The sequence below is a fragment of the Harpia harpyja genome, chromosome Z (genome assembly GCF_026419915.1).
Source record: "Harpia harpyja isolate bHarHar1 chromosome Z, bHarHar1 primary haplotype, whole genome shotgun sequence".
NCBI lineage: Eukaryota > Metazoa > Chordata > Aves > Accipitriformes > Accipitridae > Harpia > Harpia harpyja.
The window spans coordinates 91,879,794-91,903,279 of record NC_068969.1 but is presented as its reverse complement, the minus strand read 5'-3'; the positions used below and the strand labels follow the sequence as shown (position 1 = coordinate 91,903,279).

Sequence of the window (23,486 nt, the reverse complement as noted above, 5' to 3'; positions counted from 1 at the left end):
GCCTGCCCTCCCGCTCCCTTCCCGCTGCGGCGGCCCTACCGGCCGCGGAGGATGAGGTGCCCCCGCTGCGGGGGAGGCGGGCCGCGCCGCGCCTGAGCGCTCGCACCCCTTCCCTCGCACCTCTCCCCTCGCAGGGGCGTAGGGCCGCGCCCGCTGCCCTGCCCCGGCATGGAGGAGAAGTACAGCGGGCAGGCCTTGGCCGGCGGCGGCGTGCTGGGGCCCGTCGATGTGCCCACCGCCCGGTAACGGCGGCGGGGGGGGGGGGCGGGGGGGGGAGCGGCCGCCCCGCTGGGTGAGGGGGGCAGCCCGTCGCCGTCCCTCCCTCTGGGGAGCAGCGAGCATCGCCCTTCAGCCTTCCGCGGGCGGCGGGAGCCGGCGGCCTCCTCCGCGTGAGGCGCAGGGCCGCCGGGGAGGGGGAGGGACCGGGACCGGGACCGGGACCGGGACCGGGGGCGGGGCCTGGGCCTGGGCCTGGGCCTGGGACCGGGGCCTGGCCCGGGAGGCGGCGGCGTGTGCGTGGTGGCAGGCGCGAACGGCCCTTTCCGCTTTTGCAGGCTGACGCGGTACATCGTGCTGCTGTGCTTCACCAAGTTTTTGAAAGCCGTGGGGCTGTTTGAATCCTACGATCTTCTGAAAGCGGTCCACCTCGTGCAGTTTATCTTTATAGTGCAGCCGGGGTGAGTGTGCAGGGGGTGAAGCCCTGTCCGCCGCTGTTCAGGCACACTTTGTCCATGGTGTTCTCTGTCAGCGTCAAGCTTATACCCCGCCTTATGTTGTTATAGATTAATCGAGGAAGAGAAGGTGTACCAGTGGATCCAGGAAATACTCTGTTCATAGCAGTGTTTTTCTCTCATATCTCTGCTCACTATAATTTCAGAAATGTAGAATATCTCTAGTTGGAAGGGACCCATAGGGATCATCAAGTCCATCTCCCTGCTTCTTGCAGGACTACCTAACACAAAGCCACATGACTAAAAGCATCATCCAGACACTCCTTGAACTCTGACAGGCTTGGTGCCATGATCACTTCCCTGGGGAGCCTGTCCCAGTGACCGACCACCCTCTCAATAGAAAACCTTTTCCTAATGTTCAATCTGAACTTCCCCTGACACAGCTTCTTTCCATCTCCTCGTGTCCTATCGCTGGTCACCAGAGAGAGGAGATCAGCACCTCTGCTGCCCCCCTTGAGGAAGCTGTAGGCTGTGATGAGGTCACCCCTCAGCCTTCTCTTCTCCAAGCTGAACAAGGCAAGTGACCTAGGCCACTCCTAAGTCTTGCTCTCAAGGCCTTTCACCATCTTGCTCACCCTCCTCTGGACGCATTTAACAGTTTCCTATCCTTACATTGAGGCACCCAAAACTGCACACAGTACTCAAGGTGGGGCTGCACCAGTGCAGTGGAGAGTGGGACAATCACCTCCCTCGACCAGCTAGCTGTGCTGTGCTTGATGCACCCCAGGACACAGTCGGCCCTTTTGTCTGCCAGGGCACACTGTTGACTCATGTTCAACTTGCCATCAACCCAAACCCCCAGATCTCTTTCCACGGGGCTGCCTTCCAGCCTCTCCTCCCCAAATTTGTACGTGTAACCAGGACTACCCCGTCCCAGGTGCAGAATCAGGCACTTCCTCTTGTTAAATTTCATATGGTTGGTGATTGCTCAGCTCTCCAGGTCTATCCAGATCTTTCCATAAGGCCACTTTAGCCTTGAGAAACTTCAATGTTTTTGCTACTTCAAAATTGATCATGCTATGACAGTACTGATCATAGGAAACTCAGACATGTCCAAATTTTCTTAAGAAGGGTGTAGAAGACAAGCTTTCTTCCTTGTAATTTCTATTCCTCTAGTTCTTGTGAGCTTCAACTGCTGTTTTTCCTTGATTGAGATCTGAAGTGTAGAAACTGATAGCAAATATACAGAAACAATCTTTGCAGACACAATCCTGCTTCATGTTTACCTGATATGATGTGGAAGAGCATTTCTGTAATAAACCGGGCAGAGCTGGAACATTTGGAACCTCATTTTTGTCTTCTATTTCAAATTTGTTTACATTTCACCATAGTGTTTTTCCCCACCACTTACTCTTGATCCCAGTTGAGGAAGATGTGTGCTGTTCCTTACCATTTCTAACATGCTGTGTATTCACCATTCTGTATGTGAGTAAGCCTTCAGGTGTATGTATCTTGCTAATAAAAAACATAGTAGTATTTCTCCTCAAAATTTCTGAGATCAGTATTTTGATTTTTGTAAATCACAGGTAGAGTTCTCATTAGTCATTCTCTGAAGAACTTGCATTTAAAATTGACCAGAACTGAAGTTCACTTGTCATGACCTTTGTACTGATTTCTGACACAATGCAGCAGGGAAAATAAAACCAGTGGGTGTGGTCAGTGTGGCCTTTTAATGAAAAATGTAGAGAAGCCATGTTGTCAACTGAGCCTGATAGGAAAGGCCTAGTTATTTAGAGCTGGTGTGAATAAAAAGCTGACTGCTAATACACAAATAGAGAAAACTTTCTTCTTTTAACAGGTCTGCATTTTTTATGGTTTTGTTTCAAAAACCATTTTCTTCTGGAAAAGTGGTAACCAAGCATCAGGTGAGTTGACACATGTAATAATGATTCACGTCTTTGTAGATATTCTTGACAGCATGGCTCTTGCCAAAAATGAAAGGGGAACAAAGGTTGCTGCACTTGGAAGATGTGATAGCAATTCCCAGAAGCATGTAACTAACTTTGTGTCTAGTGCACTGTAAAAAACAATCAGCATTTTTAGCCATGTATTGTGAAAAGATTGGTCCTTGGCTCCATACAAGCATCTGTTCTGAGGACTGGATTTGCAAGAAGAGCTTAGTCTACTTGGCTGACTTTGACAGTTTCAGAGGGCAGTTTCTGGACTGCCAGAATGTTGAAATGCTCCAGTCATGTTCCCCATGCCAAAAGAGTGCTTTTGCGTGGTGCGTTGTGATGAGGGGCTAGTCTATGCTCTTCAAACCTGTGTTGAGTTCCCAGTATCCTGAGATGTCAGAGTAGGGCCAGGTTGGAAGCTGCTGTTTAAGATATTTTCATTTGCTCCATATTCATCTTGGTTTTATGTAATTGTGTGCACAAAAACTTGATCCATGCACGATGTCATCAGTGTATGTGCTAAGTAGAGAGAATCTGAAGGATAGCCTGAGAAATGTTACAAATGTCAACTGCTTTCCTGATTAGACATGTATGGCAGAATTTTAAAGTGTGAACAGGCATAAATTGCATCTTTGATTTGTGTTTGGAAAAATCTGTGTGTGTATTGTTTTGCTCTTGTTTAAAATTTTTAAATTCTGCATTTTGAGGATGTGATGTTTGTTGTAGGTACTTTGTCTTGTTTAATGTATTTCCAAAATGAGTTACTTTTCTTTAAAAATTTGCATTTACAGTTAATAATGTATTGAATAGCTGAATTATAACCTGCATCCTGAAGAAAGAATTTAACACATGCATAAATGTATGTAGACTTAAGGTCTTAGTCTCTTTATCTTGGATGTTTTATCTAGTTCTATATATATTTATCAGATACATAAAATAGATTAGAAAACAAACAGCATCTTTGACAGGTAAATGGACTTGAATTTTTTTCAGCGTTTTTTCAGGCTTCTTATTAAAGAGATCTCAGACTATACTATAGAATCTAGTACTGTGGTAGAAAAGAAATAAGTAATTCTGGTTCATGATATGTCCAAAGAAACCTTAGTTGCCTGGCAAAGTAGTTAAGATAATCGTACTCTAAATTTTGCAGAACTTGCAGAGCGTATGTTTTCCCCTCTATTTCTACAGCTGCTGTGCTAGAAGAATGCTAATAGTGGGGTGTTTATTCTGAAACAGTGGAGAAAATTATAATGAAATACCTTTCTTTTGTAGTGGATCAAAATTTTTAAGCATGCTGTTGTGGGATCTATCATTTCACTCTTGTGGTTTTTTGGCCTTACTCTTTGTGGACCACTGAGGTAAATATATATTAACTGTAAACAATGTGTTATCTTTTTAAGCTAATTTTTGTGATCTTTCCCTGTCTTGTTCCTTTGGTTTTTTGTTTTGTATCCATTAGCTCATGATGCCAGCCTCTTGCTCTATTTTTTGAAATTTTAAATGGATCTTTATGCTTTTTCCAGTGAACTCTGTTGTGCTTGGGAAAAGCTACATGTAATTTTCTGTAGAATTTGTAATTTTCTTCATTCATTCTTTGACAAGATGCCAGTGGAAAGTCTTGATAGTGCTTGAACTATTGATGTGAATGATATGAGATCACTGACTGTGGATTTCATCATTTCCTAGTCTCATTAATGTAACCCCAATTGTTTATGTAACTGTTGGGAGTCCATGGCTTGACAGCTAGTGATAGCAGCTTGTATTCCTGTGCCAGGTAACTAGAATCAATTTCTGCATTTGTTGCAGGGCACTGCTTTATCTAATCATATGCCTGTGCTGTGTTGGAATTGGGTGGCATTAGTGCATATACTCTGAGTAAAATCACTTGTGCTGTTTGTTGGCAGTGCTGACTGAGTAACTAAAAAAGAATAACATTAGACTTCCAGAAATGAAGGTTAATGGATTAGTGTCGTGGTTTAACCCCAGCCAGCAACTAAGCACTGCACAGCCGCTTGCTCACTCCCCGCCGGGTGGGATGGGGAAGAGAATCAGAAGGCTATAAGTGAGAAAACTCGTGGGTTGCCATAAAGACAGTTTAACAGGTAAAGCAAAAAAAGGAATTCATTCACCACTTCCCATCGGCAGGCAGGTGTTCAGCCATCTCCAGGAAAGCAAGGCTCTATCACGCGTAACGGTTACTTGAGAAGACAGACTCTATCACTCCAAACATCCCTCCCACCTTCTTCCCCCAGCTTTATATGCTGAGCCTGATGTCATATGGTCTGGAATATCCCTTTGGTCAGTTGGGGTCAGCTGTCCCGGCTGTGTCCACTCCCAGCTTCTTGTGCTGCACCCCCAGCCTACTCGCTGGTGGGGTGGTGTGAGAAGCAGAAAAGGCCTTGACTCTGTGTAAGCACTGCTCAGCAGTAACTGAAAGATCTTTGTATTGTTAACACTGTTTTCAGCACAAATTCAAAACGTAGCCCCATACCAGCTACTATGAAGAAAATTAATTCTATCCCAGCCAAAACCAGCACAGTTAGACAGCATCTTTCATTAGAGAGAGGAAGGTAAAGCCTTAAATAATACATTTTATGAAGTTGAAGTTTTATCCTCTACACAGAAGAAGGCACACCCGAGAATAATAGGAGTTCTTAATACTGTAGTGCCTTTCTGGGTGCTGGCAGTCTTCCCAAACAGAACCAGTAACGTGGACCCTAGCAGCCTGGATTGCTGTGTGGAGAATGGCAGAAGCATTTGGTAAACTTGACAGCGATTATTACTGTCATGTTCCACTCTGAAAAGCTGTCAATATAGCTTGTTAGTCAGCCTTTGCTATCTGAAGGAGATAGTGTGCAAGTTAGAATTTCTTATTTTCAGCAATTAAGATGTTCTGAGGTTGCATAAACTACTAGACCATTAACACCTCAATAAACAGGATACAGGACAGGACCTCTTTTTTCTGAGAGCCAGAAACTTTGGTTTAGAGGAGGTATTGTAATGGGAATAATAATTCCATTTTGAGTAAGTTAGTATCTTGTTGTGTTACTAGAAGAAAGTACAACTTAAAGTAATCTATAAATGAATAATTTTAATCTGTTCCTTGATTTAGGAAGTTCTTTGTTTTGTGATGCGTCTAGCTGTCCGCAGCTAGATCTATTGCTGGTGAAGGCAAATAGATTTGCATTTATCCTTTTGAATTGTTTAAACTTGCTATTGAAATCACAGGATAAATCTTTGACTGCTGTGTCATTGAATTTTAGCTGAAATAGTATATATTAAGCTTGTGAGATAAACTTATAAGTGGACATAAGTGTTTATTTCACGTTTTTCTAGGACATTGTTGCTGTTTGAGCACAGTGATGTGGTTGTGCTATCACTCCTTAGTGTCTTGTTCACGAGCTCAGGTGGAGGACCAGCAAAGGTATTTAAAAATTCATTTTACCAAATGTAAAAGATACTGAATGCTATAAATTCAAGTACTTTTCTACCTGGAACAAACAGTGTTTTGGACCTATGTTCATAGAAACTGTGCTTTTTTTAGTTTAATTAGTGGTAAAATTATAAAATGTACTACTTGAAATAATAAATATGACATTAAGAGAGAAACAGTGGGTGAAGCTGCTGGAGATCCATGGCAGATACCTGAGAATTTTTTCTGTTTGAAGGCGGAAAAGAACCTTGAGAATGATTTTTACACTTCAGCATTCTTTGTAACAGGATTTGGGGTCCAAACTGACAAAAGGACATATGTGCATGTCGTGGTCCTGGCCTTTAGGCACTGAAGTCCAGCAATACAGTCTCCAGATCCCTGCCTAGCCTCTTCAATGTCTGTAGCTTTTTCATGTACTTTGTTGGTTTTCTGCCAAAAAGTTCTCTAAGTACTTTAAGGTCTGCATGAGCCTGTGTGTGCTGAATACTTGGGCCCAGTCTTTCACTTAATTAGAGATCTGTACTTGAGACATCCTTTGTCTGAGTCCCATTACACACAATTTCGCAAGGTGTTCTCTAACTGTGCCTAATCAGCCCTAAGTGGAATGAGCTCGTGCCAGCACCTAGGAGTCTTCACCACTTTCACTCAAAAAAGTGGAGCTGGAGGAAGATACCTTATGATGTCATATGCCTGAGGCTAGAATACTTGCTGTGTAGGAGAAGGTCTGGTTTTGGTGCTGCCTCAGGCTGAGAGTTTTGAAAACTCTGAATCATAACTGCTGCTGGAGTCCCTTAATCACTTTTAGGCTGGCCTTAGAGTGAGTAGCACAGTCATCTGCTCTGACTCTCTATGCCCACCCCCCTCAAATTGAGATGCTTAGGGCATCCAGCATGAAGCTCTTCGTCTAGAAGACAAATTTTTTCTCCAGCCAGCCACCCAAGGGGTAGATGCAGAGCTTCAGAGAGGTTCTTTGTCAATCTGTGTTGTGGTGGGCCATGCTTGGCAGTTAAGCTGCATATCTAACGCAGCAGAAACAAGGGAGTGATAACGCTGTCCTTTGAGTATTTCAGCTTTATGAAGTGAACTGTGGCAAAGAGGTCAGCTGACTTTCCAAAACAAGAAGGTGATAGCTGTATTTGGCTTCAGAAGATGAATTGTAATAGTATTTTTTAGCTGTAGAGCTCAGTGTCTTGCCAAGATGATGAATACCAAAATTGCAGTGTCTTAAAACAGGGTGGTGAAAGCTCTGGGCGCTGGGATTTCATAGCTACCTCTGTACCATCCCTATAAAAGCACTGCAGAGCTCTGCTTTCTTAGAGCCTTTGCACAGTGCTCTAGCCTTCGCCTCCCCTAAGACAAAATTCTACAGTTTGTCCACTAGATCTTGTTTATGGCTCCTTGCTGCTACAAAATATTAAATCATCAGGCTAAAGTACCTGTGCACTCTGGCAGGCAGAAACACACCATGAAGAAGGAAGCAATCACACTTGAAGTTTGTAAGATACAGGCTTCTAGCTTGTTACAGTGGTGATTTGCCCTGAGTTATCTGGTAAATCTGAAAACCAGAATAAATATAAAATCATATTGTCCAGGTCAATTTTTTAAAAAAATTAAAAAAAAAAATATTTTTTTCCTCATGTTTTTCTTACTTAACAAAAATATGCTTAGATTGATCAGGAGGAGGGGAGGGAGAGGACTGATTTCCTGGATTTTTTTAGATTAATCTGTTTCAGCACATAAAAATATTTGGGGTGTGTTTTTGTGTTTTGTTTTTTTTACAGACAAGAGGTGCTGCATTTTTCATCACAGCTGTCATCTGCTTACTGCTTTTTGACAATGACGACCTCATGGCTAAGATAGCAGAACATCGTATCCTTTCTTGCTATGTGTAAGAGCAAGAGCAAGTGCCTATTATTACTGGGACAGAGAAAATGTGAAGTTGAGTGCACTGAATTAAATATGCTTGCATTTTTCCTAATAGGAATCTTACCTTTCAAGAATATTATAACATAAGATTTTACTTTTACATCTACATACTGATATTTACAGCGGAATGAATAGCATTGCTTACTTTCAGAACTTAGAACATAGCTATAGATTTTAAATTGTAGTTCAAGGCTCCCTGCCCATTTGCACATCTCAGACCACTTAGGATTGTTAGAAGCTTTTTTGATCAGCTCTCCTTTTTTTTAGAAATTCTAGACATAATGGCTGTAGCCTAAGTCTGTGTATTAAATGGTTGACAGCCTGGCTGGCAGTCTTCTCCATATATCCAGAAAGATTCGTAGAATCACAAAATCATAGAATGGTTTGGGTTGGAAGGGACCTTTAAAGGTCATCTAGTCAAACCCCCCTGCAGTGAGCAGGGACATCTTCAACTAGATCAGGCTCAGAGCCCCATCCAACCTGACCTTGAATGTTTCCAGGGATGGGGCATCTACCACCTCTCTGGGCAACCTGTTCCAGTGTTTCACTACCCTCATCGTAAAAAATTTCCTTATATCTAGTCTGAATCTACCTTCTTTTAGTTTAAAACCATTACCCCTTGTCCTATCACAACAGGCCCTGCTAAAAAGTTTGTCCCCATCTTTCTTATAAGCCCCTTTTAAGTACTGAAAGGCTGCAGTAAGGTATCCCTACAGCCTTTTCTTCTCCAGGCTGAACAACCCCAACTCACTCAGCCTTTCCTCACAGGAGAGGTGTTCCATCCCTCTGATCATTTTTGTGGCCCTCCTCTGGACCCACTCCAACAGGTCCATGTCTTTCCTGTACTGAGGACCCCAGAGCTGGACGCAGTACTCCAGGTGGGGTCTCACCAGAGCGGAGTAGAGGGGCAGAATCAAGTCCCTCAACCTGCAGGCCACGCTTCTTTTGATGCAGCCCAGGATACGGTAGGCTTTCTGGGCTGCGAGTGCACATTGCTGGATCACGTCCAGCTTTTCATCCACCAGTACCTCCAAGTCCTTCTCCGCAGGTCTGCTCTCAATGCCTTCATCCCCCAGCCTGTATTGATACCAGGGGTTGCCCTGACCCAGGTGCAGGACCTTGCACTTGGCCTTGTTGAACCTCCTGAGGTTCACAGGGGCCCACTTCTCAAGCTTGTCTAGGTCCCTCTGCATGACATCCCATCCCTCAGGCATGTCAACTGCACCGCTGAGCTTGGTGGCATCTGCAAACTTGCTGAGGGTGCACTCAATCCCATTGTCTATGTCATCAATGAAGATACTAAACAGTACTGGTCCTAATACAGACCCTTTGAGGGACACCACTCATCACTGATCTCCGTCCGGATAGTGAGCTGTTGACCACTACCTGCTGGATGCAACCATCCAGCCAATTCCTTATCCACTGAACAGTCTACCCATCAAATCCATATCTCTCCAATTCAGAGAGAAGGATGTTGTGGGGGACCATATCAAAGGCCTTACAGAAGTCCAGATGGGTGACATCTTCCCTTGTCCACTGAGGTAGTCACTCCATCATATAATGCCACTAGGTTTGTCAGGCAAGACTTGTCCTTGGTGAAGCCAGGCTGGCTGTCTGGAATCACTTCCCAGTCCTCCGTGTGCCTTAACATGGCTTCTCGGAGGATCTGTTCCATGATCTTCCCAGGCACAGAGGTGAGGCTGACAGGTTGGTAGTTCCCTGGGTTCTCCCTCTGCCCTTTTTAAAAATGTGTGCGATGTTTCCCTTTTTTCAGTCTCTGGGGACTTCACCTGACTGCTGTGACTTTTCAAATACCATGGAGTGGCTTAAAGATTGTTTTGTGCTTTTGCAAATGTGGTAGTCTCAGTTCATCTGCTAGGCTGAAAAGCGGTGTGAAATAGCCTGCGGTAGCTCCAACAACAATGGACTTTAAGCTGCAAGTGGAAGCTGGCTAACATGCTTTCAAAGGCACTGAGTAAATTGAAATTGATCGTGAAGTAAGTTTTCAACAGGTCGTCTCATCATAGTGAATTGTACTGGCAAAAAGTGGTACATCTTGAGGATGGACAGTAAAAACAAATAAGGTGAAAGTAAACTTTCTCAAGGAGGGATGAAAACATGGAATTACAGATGCAGATGGTATATTCAGGAATAGTATTGATTAACCCACTGAGTTTTCAGTGAGTAAATTCATTGTTAAAGTGCCCTGTAGTAGTTTTCCCAAAAGCTATCATTATTTTAATATTTGCTGCATTATGCTTGTCAATTACTCTTTGTTTTCTAAAGTATAAATATTTAGAAACTGGAAAGATATAGACGATATTTCAGGCAACTTGCTGCTTTAGGGCTTTTAGTGAAAATCAATCTAATTTTTAATGCTGTTGAGTACATTTTTCAAAGTCTCATTGCCAAAATTAACATAAATCCTGTATCATGACTGCTGTACAGTATTTAACAGTGACTATGTGCTCATGTTTTAAAATACTCTTCCCCCTTGTCCTTAATATTTTTAACTATTTTCTGTGGAAATATTTTCATCTTTCCTAAATTTTAAGGATCTGACAAACCTTAAAGCTCAGTTTGCTTACTTCTGCTTTCTGTGGTTGTCTTCTACCTCTGTCTGTTCTTCAGTTAAAAAAAAAAAATCATCAAATGAAACTCTTCCTTAATTTTTTTTTATTTAGCTGAGGGGCATCATGACAGTGCTCTTACCCATGTTCTGTATACAATCATTGCTTTCCTAGGTGTTGCAGATCACAAGGTAAATAACTAAATAACTTGTATTTTAGTAGGTTAATATAAGGTAAGAATTTCACCACCTCAGAGCTAATCAAGCATAAATCAAAACCAAAAAGTTCAACATCTGCACCCCATATTGGAACGGAACTAGCACTTTAATTTTTACATCCTGATTGAGTATGAGCATCTTCAATATAGCAAACCAAACCATACAATATTCAACTTGTATAGCTGAGAAGGACTTTGCTGTAATGCGTAACCTAAAAAGTCTTATTAAAATTATCATAAAGTATTGTGTCATCAGTATCCTGGATGTTCATAATGCTTTGCATATAAGCTGTTTCTTGCTCACTTTTGGGGTCTGTGTTTTGTTGCTGCTTCTTTATCTTTCCCCAGTCTTTCCTTTATATTAGATGCTTGTATTTGAAGACACAGATTCTGATACTTCTCCATAGTATACTCCCATTATAATTGGTGGCATGAATAACTATCAAAATCTTACTATATGGGATTGACCTATCTGATTGATCTGTTCTGTTAGCTTAGTCTTGTTGCTAAAGTGGCTGCATTGAGGACTAAAACAGGAAAAAAAATATATGGAGCAGCTTAGAGAGACTGGTTAACTGTGCAAAGCAAGTGTGTTCTAAGGGAGATGAGATGCTGTGCGTGCATCTTGTTCATTTGTAGAACAATTTTGAAAGAAAATATTGTGAAGAAATATGGTATGGTGCAATTAAAGGTAAGGGAATGAAAAGGTTATGAAAGGCTTAGAGGCCAAGGTGACATCACACTTTGGGGCTTTACATATGCTTTCAGCACTTTTAATAATGGAAGATGGGAAACCAAGTTTTGTGTGATTTTTCTTTTTCTTCGTATGCTGTTTGCTACCTATTCACTGCTGTTGTATGTCAATTAACACTATTGAGAGTTTTAAACTTCAAGTCATAGTAGGCTGTTGTGAGTAGTGCTGAGGTATAACCATGTATACTATGTTACTGGTTTTAACTAGAGTAACAATTACAGGAAATACCTTGTCTTTGGCTTTTGTTGATAAGTTAAGGAAAGCATATTAATCTTTTTTCATGTAAGTGTCACTTTGTTTGGAGTGAGGTATCTGGCTCTTAAGAGATGCTAACGTGATCCTTCTGTGTTTCCAGGGAGGAGTACTGCTTCTGGTACTGGCATTGTGCTGTAAGGTTGGTTTTCACATGGCTTCCCGAAAACTATCTGTAGATGTAGGTGGAGCCAAGCGTCTTCAAGCTTTGTCTCATCTTGTTTCCGTCCTTCTGTTGTGCCCCTGGGTCATTGTCCTTTCTCTGACAACAGAGGTAAGATAGCAAGTACAAAAATACATCATTTTTTGTAATGCTTCTGCTTTTGAAGTACAATTTAAATCTTTCCTTTAAAATACCTTTACAATTACCAAAGTTGCCATCTTTATTTTTGTAGTAAGCTCTGTTTGAAATTTTTCCTCTATATTTTGATGTATATCTGTGTGATACCATAATTTCCTCTTCTGTGTGATAACTTTATTTCATCTTTCTAGCTCAGATATTATATCCTGGATTCATATACTAACATAGCACAAGTATTAATGACTGCATAAATACAGGGCTCTTTTATTCCTGAGGAGTAGATTATTAAAGACATGTTCGTGATGCCTGCATGCTTATGGAGAGTAGACCGTTGCAAACATGGCGTTGCATATGGCATTGCTTTTAAGCACACGAAAGTATTTAAAGTAAGGTACTGTAGTGCATATTAACTGTATGTCTCTTTCTATAGCTAGAGTGTTGGTTTTATGTGATAAATTTGAAGTATAAAAGTATTTATGTTTTGATGGATTGCTGAAAACATTTGTAATGAAAGTGAACTAGATTTAATGCTGTATATACACACCTAATGGTGAACAATCCTGTTTGAAATGTATTTTTTGTTGCAGAGTAAAGTAGAGTCTTGGTCTTCTCTCATCATGCCTTTCATAACAGTCATCTTTTTTGTTGTGATCCTGGATTTCTACATGGAGTCCATATGCTCTGTCAAGATGGAAGCTTCCACGTGTGCTCGATATGGATCCTTTCTTATTTTCATTAGTGCACTGCTTTTTGGCAACTTTTGGACACATCCAATAACAGACCAGCTTCGAGCTATGAATAAGCCACCACACCATGAAAGCACAGAGCATGTTCTTTCTGGAGGTATGGTAGTGAGTGCTGTCTTCTTCATTTTATGTACGTATTCTTATTTATCTTTTGATAAATCTATTGTCCGTGTGACTGGGAAGCCAATCAGAAAATGGATGTGTGCAGAATTCTTTTGGATGAGCTTTTACGGATTCTTTTGGATAAAAAGGGCCTGTAACTTTGTGCTCTTACTGTCTGTCTACAAAAAAAAGAATGCAATAGATCTGTTGTGAAAGTGATGATCTAATCTTACATAGCAATGAAATCTAATGATAAACTTCAAGATGAAGTTGACAATAACTTTGCTGCCTGCAGATTTCATGTAAGCTTTGACTGCTGATAAAACACATTATAAAATCACTGTGAAGCTTAGAAACAGCAACAAAAACTTCAATACTTTCCTTGCAGCTGCCAATATCCTGTCCTCCCCCTCCAGGAAAGGGCAGAAGGGTACCCTTATTGGCTATTCCCCTGAAGGCACTCCTCTCTATAACTTCATGGGTGATGCATTACAGCAGAGCTCTCAGTCATTACCCCGGTTTATTAAGGAGTCACTGAAAGAAATCCTTGAGGAGTATGATTCTAGGCAGATCTTCTATTTCTTGTGCCTAAATCTGGTAAGTGCCTGTTGGTTTTTTTTGTCAAACCCAACCACAGTAGTACATACATAGTACAGTAAGAAGAGTTATTCTTTAAAAGGGCCTCATGATTGATTGTTTTTAAAGTGACCCTTGATAGAGTAGTTTCATTAGATGGAATGTTAAAATAGAAGATTCTTAACACTAATCTTACAGTAAGTGGCAGGTCACTTTGGTTTGTTGTCACACTGCGGCACTGGTTCTATGTGGTAACTATTATACCAGTAAGTAAATACTTGTATGATGGTACGTTTAAGATGAGGTATCTCAATGTTACCAGCAGATAAGCTGAAACTAGTAAGGCCTTCAAGGATGGGGACAACAGAAGAGTAAGTGTGGGATTGCTTAGTGTCATTTTGGAGTAGGCTAGTTTTATTTCTAGCTTCTCTTTCAAACAGGAAAAGATCATACAGTAAGCAAGATTGATAGAACCTCATTTGCAAAGATCTCTCTTCATTCTTTGGCAATTATTCAATGAAACGGGGAGAAACTTGAAGTATCCGTGATAACTTTAACAAATTCCATTATAGAGTATAAAAGATGGAAAAGAACGCTTATAGGCAGACCAGTTAATAATAGTAAATCATACAGGGAAAATGCATGTATTAAAAATATTTCCTCGTGTACCGTTCTCAAAACTAATTCCTAAGGTTAAACACTCAACTAATTGGTGAAGAAAATTCTTACAGATACATAGACAGCATTGCTTTTACACTAATAATAGATCAGATCAGAGTTGTTACATTGTTTAATGACAAAATGCTGAAAATTTTGTCTGCACAATGTTAGTTTAAAATTCTAAATGAAAACTTAAATTTACTCCTGTGGAGGGTTGTTTTCTTAGGTCTAAGGCTTCTGGGAGTGTAGGTTCAAAAATGTCTCTTCATAGACTTGGAATGTATCGCTTTTGTTTTGTTGGAGGAGAGAGAAAATGGTCTAGAAATACTTCAAACAATACCTTTGAAAACTATCAAGTGTTCTATGATAAGAGTTTCCTGCTAGCTACCAAGACATTAAATTACAAGTTAATCTTTGAGGAAAAATTCAAACTCCCTTTTGTTTTAGGCTTCCACTTTTGTGGAGCTTTTTTATGGAGTATGGACCAATAGCCTTGGTCTCATTTCTGATGGATTTCACATGCTTTTTGATTGTTCTGCCTTAGTGATGGGGCTGTTTGCAGCTCTGATGACAAGATGGAAAGCAACTCGCATATTTTCCTATGGGTATGTATATTAGGTTCTTGAAGGACTATCTGAAAATTATTCTACTTGCTCATTTTCAAAATGTCCTGCTATAAAGATATGTTTGGGAAGTTTTAGTGTTGCATGCTTCTGTGGGGTTTTTGCTATGTCTCTTCCATTTGTGGTCATGCTATTCCCCTCTTACCCCTGCAAAAAAGTGTCTGAAATGTAATTTTCATTTATCTCTACAAATAAAACTTTATCACTGTGAATATTATTTAGAAATTGCCTCACTCTGTATATATATATGTATGTCAAACAAAAATATATGTTCAAAGTCAGTGTTTATATGAGGATTTCAATTCTGCTGACATAATCAAAATTTGTATGGCTAAATTGCATAGCAGTTTAGCAGTTTGAAGCCCTGAATGTGCACTATATATAAAAAAATACTTACATTATTATAGCTTTATACTATTGGTGTTTGGACAGTTGCAAACTAGCTTCCTCCTTGTCAGAAGTAAATAACCCAGAAATTAAGGCACAATTTTGTGGCATTGAGGAAAAAAATCAAAGCAATCTTAATGCTGTATTAAATGTATTATGATTTTATTTATTATAACTTTGAAATTTGTTCAGAGTACCCATTCTTCACTCTCAAAAGTACATATGTTTGCTTTCAGGTATGGACGTGTAGAAATTCTCTCTGGATTTATTAATGGCCTCTTTCTGATGGTAACTGCTTTCTTTGTCTTCATGGAATCGGTGGCCAGACTGGTGGATCCTCCAGACATCGATACAAATATGCTAACTGTAAGTTTTGTCATTCTGTTTCAGTGTTGTTTGGCAGTTAATGGTTCATTTATGTTTGTCTTAATTAAAAAAAAAAAAAAAGTTAGGAGACTAAAGTTGCATACTCTAATCTAAACTGTGCCTTGACTTTTTAACATATTCTAATTTTAAAGTCCAAACTTCATCTAGTTTTAAAATATGAAAATATATAGGGGTGAATATAATTTAATTGTAACAGTTAAATTGAATTTTTTTCTAAGATGTTACAGCTGTAATCTTTTTAGATGGTTGTCTTTCTACAATAAAAGATACTGAGTAAATAATCTGTACAAGACTAAATTTGGTTCAGCTGTTATGTATACCAATGTCAGTTATTACAGAAGAGATTTTGTGTTAGTCTCTGAGAAACCTCAGAAATCAGGCAGAATTCATAACATAATGCTGAGTGTGTTACTATGGCATAAACAATCCTGAAGCTGTGCATAGCTAATCTTAACTACACCAGCGTCTCTCTACCTTCCACAGCCTCTTCAGGGGCTCCCTACTTAAATTTTCAAGCTTCCATCCATTTCTTTCAAATGCAATAGTTCATTTTCTTCAAACTAAATTTTTTTTGTTATGGAATTCTGCAAATCCATGCCTTCATTTATCACATTTCCAGCTTCACTTGTTTTCTTTCACACGCACACACAAATTTGTGCTCTCCTGCTCTCTTCGGTAACAAAGAGAAAGATTTTTATGTAGGCACAATTAGAAATGGGCACTGCTGGAACTGAGGCCTGATTTTTTTTTTTTTTTCTTTTTAATCTTCAATATTTGCTCCATTTTTACTACTGATTTTGTTTCTTGGTGGGGGGGGAAGGGTTGCCCCCTCTATATGAGCACAGTCTGCATAGCCAAGAAAAGGTCTAATAACACCTGAATAGGACTTGCTTAATTCCTCTATTAGCTGGAATTACTCTTATGCTTTGCTTGTTTTTCAAGAGAAGAGTAGAAAAATAGGCAGACAGATAAAAAGCACAACTCGACCAGTAAAGCAGCAGTTGCTGTCTTCAGTTGAGTACAATTTTAGATGAGTGTGCGTGTCCTACATACAATATAGAATTTGGGGGGGAGGGGGCAATGAAAGCGAAGCAAACCTTGTATTCGAACCACTTTACCTCTTTATGAAAGTAGATAAAATCAATCACCCCTTCTTAAAACTAAATTTGCTATCTTGTCCTAATTTGTGGATACCAGGTTTTGCATTTTGGGTGGGGTTCTTGGGAAGGTTGGGGAGAATTGGATTTTTTTGAGAGGGAAGGAAAATTCCTTTGAAACCAGCTTGTATACTGAAAGGAATATGATGAGGAATCCATATTAGAATAATCCTGTTGATGTTAATGCTTCCACAGTTTTTCTTAATTAGGTGCATAGTGTTTCTGATTACCATGTTCTAGAAAATAAACTTGAACTTCTGGGCAGATGTAGTGAAGTTTAAAACTTCTCTTCCTCTCACAGCCAGTCTCTGTTGGAGGGCTGATCGTAAACCTTGTTGGTATCTGTGCCTTTAGCCACGCGCACTCCCATGGGGTTTCTCGGGGAGGTTGTCACTCACACGATCACAGCCATTCTCACCACGGGCACAGCCACGGCCATGGGCACAGTCATGGACATTCCCACGGGACTTCTGGAGGAGGCATGAATACCAACATGAGAGGCAAGTACAGATTGTTGAATCGTAAATGATGTATGTGATTTCCAGCAGGCTTTGAAGATTCTCAGAATCAGACCCAATACTATGCATCATTCTTAAAATCTGTCTCCAGAAGTGATCTGACAGCCATTTAACACGGTATACATGAATTTCTCAAACTGTTTCTTCGTTAGTGAGTTCAACTTGAAGAAACACAACTTGAAACATTTCTTTGCATGGCTTTGAAGAAACATAACTTGAAACGTTTCTTTGCAAGGCTTTCTTAGGTGTGGGTAATACTTAAGGACCAATAAAAAGCATTAATCTACAGCCTTCACTAAGATTAATAAGTAGTCATTGTAAACCTTACTGAATAAGCTTAAAGTCCTTGTTTCTAAGTTCCATCTGGAAATGAAAGTACAAGGTCTCTATCTATAAAGGTATTACCATGCTTCTAGGTATCACATGATAGCTGGTTGTAAAAACACTGGAGGAGGGGATAAGAAGCAGAACAAATGCAGGCCAGCAACCTAGAATATGCTTCTATTTGTGATTCAGAAGATAACAGTGGTAAAGATGAAACTTTCTTTTTCAAATCTAAATTCAGAAGCTAACTGAGAAGGGCAATATATCTAAAATTTCAGCATAGCTACTTCTTAGAATTTTTTCCCCTAGCAGTTAGAAAGTAGTTATTTACCGACCACCTGGCTTATAAAAAAATCTATAAAGGAATGAGTTGTTCGTGTAAGCTTGTCAGAGCATAAGCATTTTAGCGAATAGTCTCATATTTCATTGGTTATATTACTTCCTAATTCAGTTGGCTATTCTGTTGTCTGGCATTTTTGTGAAGTCTGCCCATACTCTTAGCTGTTTCAGTATTCTTTCAAATCCTGACACTTAACTAGCACTAATCTTACAAAAGGTTAGAGATTATTTTTCTATGCCCGTTGAGTGTACATTGAGAATGCTACCCATCCTTAAAGCAGTATAAAGTATAAAATTCATAGCAGTAGCAGATAGACAGTCTTATAAAATTGGAGCAGAACTGGCATACAAAAACCAAATGATACATTAGTGTCTGTCCACATGAGCAGGCCAATGCATTTGCACTGATCTTATCCTCTGTTACGGATCAATGAGTCCCTCTATACGCAGTTAAATGATTATGCTATACAGTACAAATCCCACTAACAATTTAAAGACTCTTCACGTTTGGTTTAATCTGTGAATGCTTGCCTAGATCATTGCACTGCGGAGTAAAAATGGTTTTTTTTACATTGATTTGTAATTAAATTTTAGAAAAGCTAAATGTTTTGTTTAATTTTGCACCAGGTTAGGCAGCTAATTGCCTCTGTTTAGCTTGAGGGGCGTTTATTACGTTTAATAAACCCTACTGTGTTTCCGCTGTTGAACATGTATGTACATTTTAAACAGAGCTGTTCAACTTAATCACTCAGTTCATTTTGTTTTCAGGTGTGTTTCTGCATGTGTTAGCAGACACTCTTGGCAGTGTTGGTGTTACCGTATCAACGATATTTATTCAGCAATTTGGATGGCTCATAGCTGATCCACTCTGCTCTCTTTTTATTGCTACATTGATTTTTCTTAGTGTTATCCCACTATTGAAAGATGCCTGTCAAGTGCTTTTGTTGAGGATACCTCCAGAACAGGAGAAAGATCTGCATGCAGCTTTAGAAAAGGTCAGAACTACAATTCTAAATGTTTTTATACACAAACATACAAAGCTAAAACTTGTTAATAATTATTAAACTCAAGTAGTTCAGTCTGACAGCTTCCGTTGTCTTAGACAACTTAATGTCTTGGGTTGTTTTAATTCTATTTTGCAGATATGTGACAGGATTAGGAGTTCTACTGATGAAAGTTGTTTTGCAGCTAAAAAAACTTGTACTGTTTTTTGCTTTTATGGGTAGCTCATCATTTCAGACAATTATGGTAACAGTGCAGGAAAAGTACTTAGCACTAAGAAAGTAAGGTAGCAATTCCCAAAAGCTTGCGGCCTTTTTAAACTTGATGTGTACAGTTCAGGCTACAAGATTATATCTTGAGCCTGTAATTGCAGGTTTTCTTATTTGTCCATACCATGAAGGGCATGCTGGTTCACAGTAGGTGAGATGGAAAAAGTACAGCTTTTTTTTCTAATTACTTTTTCATTCTAGTCCATTCTTTTCCTGTCTGCTGCAGTACGGTATCTACTTTGAGGTTGTACTTAGTCTTCACTGTTGGCTCATTTGAAGTTCCTGCCCAGAATCATAGTGCAGACCTCAGTGTGGGAAACACCTCTCTGTCAAAGAACTAGTTACATGTTCGTTGAGGATGCCATCAACTAGAGGCAGCAAGGAACACTATCCTGATGTCCTGTCAGTTAGTAGAGAGGGAGATGTGTTCTTGTCTGCATGAGAAAGAAAAGAATGAATGGAAGTTGGCTGGGAGAGGCTTGCTTAGCGAAAGGAAAGTGAGGTGCAGAGTGGGGTTTCACTTTTTGACAAGGGAAGACAGCAATTCTGGGAGACCGAGGGTGAAGAAGGCACTTTTTGAAAACAGTGAAAGAGCAATTCATTGAAAGATAATAGAAAAAGCCTTTTAAAAAATACATCACAGTAAAACAATATGGTTGCTGTAGGTTGACCCCACCCAGCAGCCAGGCATCCACACAGCCACTTGCTTGTTCCCCACTTTACCACCACCACTGCTGGTGGGACAAGGGAGAGAAAAGGAAGAGCAAAAGCAAGAAAAATCTGGGAGCAATACAAAGGCGGTTTAACAAATGAAGGAGAGAGCGAAAAAAAAAAAGCACTGCACCACCTCCCACAAGCACACTGATGCCCAGTCAGTCTCCAGGCAACAGCCACCTTGGAAGCCAAAAAACCCCCTTCTTCCTCTACCCCAGTTTTTACTGCTGAGCATGGCGTTATACAGCATGCAGTTTCCCTCTGGCCAACTTGGGTCAGCTTTCCCAGCTGTTTCCCCTCCCTACTTCTTGCCCACCCCCAGCCTACTCACCAGGGCATGAGCAGAGTGGGAAAAAGAAAGCCTTGACAGTGCCCAAGCACTGTTCAACAATAGCCAAAACATCAGTGTGCTATCAGAACTGTTTTAGGCGCAAATTCAAAACACAGAACCATACGGGTTGTTGTGAAAAGAGTTCACATCATCCCAGCCAGATCCAGTACAAAGATCAATTTAATAAAATGATAAAATTATGGGAAGATACTATGTCTCTGAATTAAGTGCAGCTATGATAACTAAATAGCTGCTTATCCTGGATAGTGAGGTAACAGATGCCCTAGAAATTGTTAAATGCCCAGCCAGCCTCCTGGTTGGTCTATACGTTGATGTTATTGTGATCTGTACACTAAATGACTTTTTTCTCTTCCTATTTAGCATTGCACTGTGCTCGGTTTTTCATTTAGTTTGACTTTTAGCTTCTTGTCTTTGACAGTAATAGCAAGGTGACCTTTCAGTACTACATACTTCTGAATAACAGCTTAGCTGGAAAGCTGCTTTGTTATACAGCTTTGTTTCCCTGTGAAATATTTGCCACCAACATCCATGTACGTACACAAGTTTAAAATGGGTTCTTAAATTAATTGTTGCTAATGTAATTTCTTTACAGATTCAAAAAATAGAAGGAGTCATATCTTAGAGATCCTCATTTTTGGTGTCACTCTGCAAGTGTTGTGGCAGGTACAATACATGTGCAAGTGGTATCAGATGTGATGGAACAGAGAATTGTACAGCAGGTAAGGTACAAGGTTTTTAGACCCTAACGTCTTGATTTCTTACTCTGTAGCCCTTTTTCAGAGGCTGAAGTTTGAAGCTGCTGTTTGTGATTATTTTTGTAGTTTTTAGTTAATGTCTTGGAGCTGGTCTCTAGTGCTGTACTTCCTCTTGCCTGCTAGCTTGGAATTAGCTGCATAAAGAGTTGTTTGCTAAAACATCTACCAAAAAAAAAAAGTATGGGCATTTTTTTCTCACTGTTGAAAGTGGCACTACATGTGCTCTGAGACAAGGAGGAGGAGGTGGATTTCGTGCTACAAAACAGGCACTAAACAGTAGGGATATCGGGATGCTAATCATGGGTTTATAACTGGCTTGCTAGTATCTGCCTGCCTTGGGGTTTTCTTTTCCTTAAAAAGGTGGTTATTTACTTATGCAAGACACTGAGAATTACCCATTATGCAGAAGTTGCAAAGCTATACCCTCTGAAGCTCAATTTTCCAGAAAATTGAATTCTTCATGATGATATTTTTTTAATCTACAGTATTTCAGAGCCAGAATACTACTGCAAGTTACTGTGAGATGCATATTAAGTGTAATACTAATGTTAACCATACTGTTCTATTCAGGTTACAGCAATTCTGAAAGATGCTGGCGTAAACAACCTAACTGTCCAAGTGGAGAAGGAAGCTTATTTTCAACACATGTCTGGACTCAGTACAGGATTTCAGGATGTCCTTGCAATGACTCAGCAACTAGAATCCATGAAATACTACAAAGATGGTACTTATATCATGTGATAGAAAGTTATGTTCACCAAAGGAGGTGCAAACGGTGAAGCTGTAGGATTCCATACTCGTATTTTTGACAGGAGATCTTGCACATACATGTACAGAAACAAATGTACTATATATTTGAATTTTTTTAAGCACTATATTAAAATAGGATCAAGGTGCTTTTATAAAGGAAATAAGGACTTGAATATTTGCTGTATATGTGAAAATAATGGAAATCTGTACTTGGTGTTTATTAAACAGAAGTCTGGATATGTTCCATGCTTAATCTTTTACGAATGGAACATCATGATTATAATTTCATGTTAGCAGTGGGAAATGGAAATAGTTTATATTGGAATGCAAACGTAATTGTTGTGGTTTAAGCCCAGCCAGCAAGAAGGCACCACACAGCTGCTCGCTCACTCCCCCCCCTCCCAGTGGGATGGGGAGGAGAATTGGGGACAAAAAAGTAAAACTAGTGGGTCGAGATAAGAACTATTTAATAACTAAAGTAAAATAAAATATCATAAAAACAATAATAATTAATAATAATAATTGTAATGAAAAGGAATATTAACAAAAAAAAGGGGGGGGGGACACAAGAAAAGACAAGCGATGCACAGTGCAATTGCTCACCCCCTGCTGACCAATGCCTGAGCAGTGATTGGCCCCTCCCGGCCAACTCCCCCCAGTTCATATAGAGAGCATGACGTTCTATGGTATGGAATATCTCTCTGGCTAGTTCAGGTCAGCTGTCCTTGCCATGCTCCCTCAGCAGAGCATGAGAAACTGAAAAAATCCTTAACTTAGGATAAGCGCTACTTAACAACAACTAAAACATCAGTTTGTTATCAACATTATTCTCGCACTAAATCCAAAACACACTGTACCAGCTACTGAGAAGAAAATAACTTTGACCTAGCTGAAATCAGGACAATAATCAATTGAAAAATATTTTTCTTTCTTTCAAATGTAGCTTGAAGACTTCTTGAATGAAAAATAATTACATGCTTATTACAGGGAGTAAAAAACAACATGAAGTCATGTTTTTTGCACACTTTGTTAGATAATAGAAATAAACAGTTTTTATATTATGTCTCAGCATACAAATCTGATTTCTAAACTTAATGAATCAGAGCAAATAGATGTTACTGTTTTAAATTTATGTCAAATTATTTTTTTAAGGAGAGAAATCCACAGGTTAACAGTGAGAAATAGGGGAAAAAATTGTAGACACTTTTTTGTTTCCTGAGAAGACTTAAAAAACACACTGTAAAATAAATTTTTTGTACTTTTTATATGAATAACTGCAAACGCAATAGTTTGAAGCTTAAAGTAATTAATCAGTGAGCATCCTGGCACACAGGTAAACTTCACTTCTTCAAGATACATTATTCTGTCATTTACTTGATTTTTTTCATAATACCATAACACAGCTGTAGGTGTACTGTAGCCAACTATACCTTTTTGTCTTACCCAAGGAAGCAGTCCAGATTTAGAATGCTAAACTGTGACAGTAGTCTGGGACTTGGCACATTGCTGAAACAAACTGTAAATTGAGACTTCTTGACTGGAAAGAGAAAGAGTGTGTTTAAGAAAGAATTATGCGTGTTGGGGTCTTAATACTGCAAAGAAAACAATCTCTTGTCTTCAGTGAAAACCTGTCAACAAGGTAATAACATAGGTCTTCAGAGATAGTTACCTTACAGCTGTTTACAGTCTTCCTGTGCCCTCTTTTCTTCTTGTCTGAAGCCCTTAAATATTTTCCTTGGAATTCAG

The 23,486-nt window shown here is 39.8% G+C and overlaps 1 pseudogene; it reads left to right on the top strand.

Moving 5' to 3' along the window:
- LOC128137137 (zinc transporter 5-like) lies at positions 1 to 22,801 on the top strand (annotated as a pseudogene).
- The last annotated feature ends 685 nt before the right edge of the window (positions 22,802 to 23,486 follow it).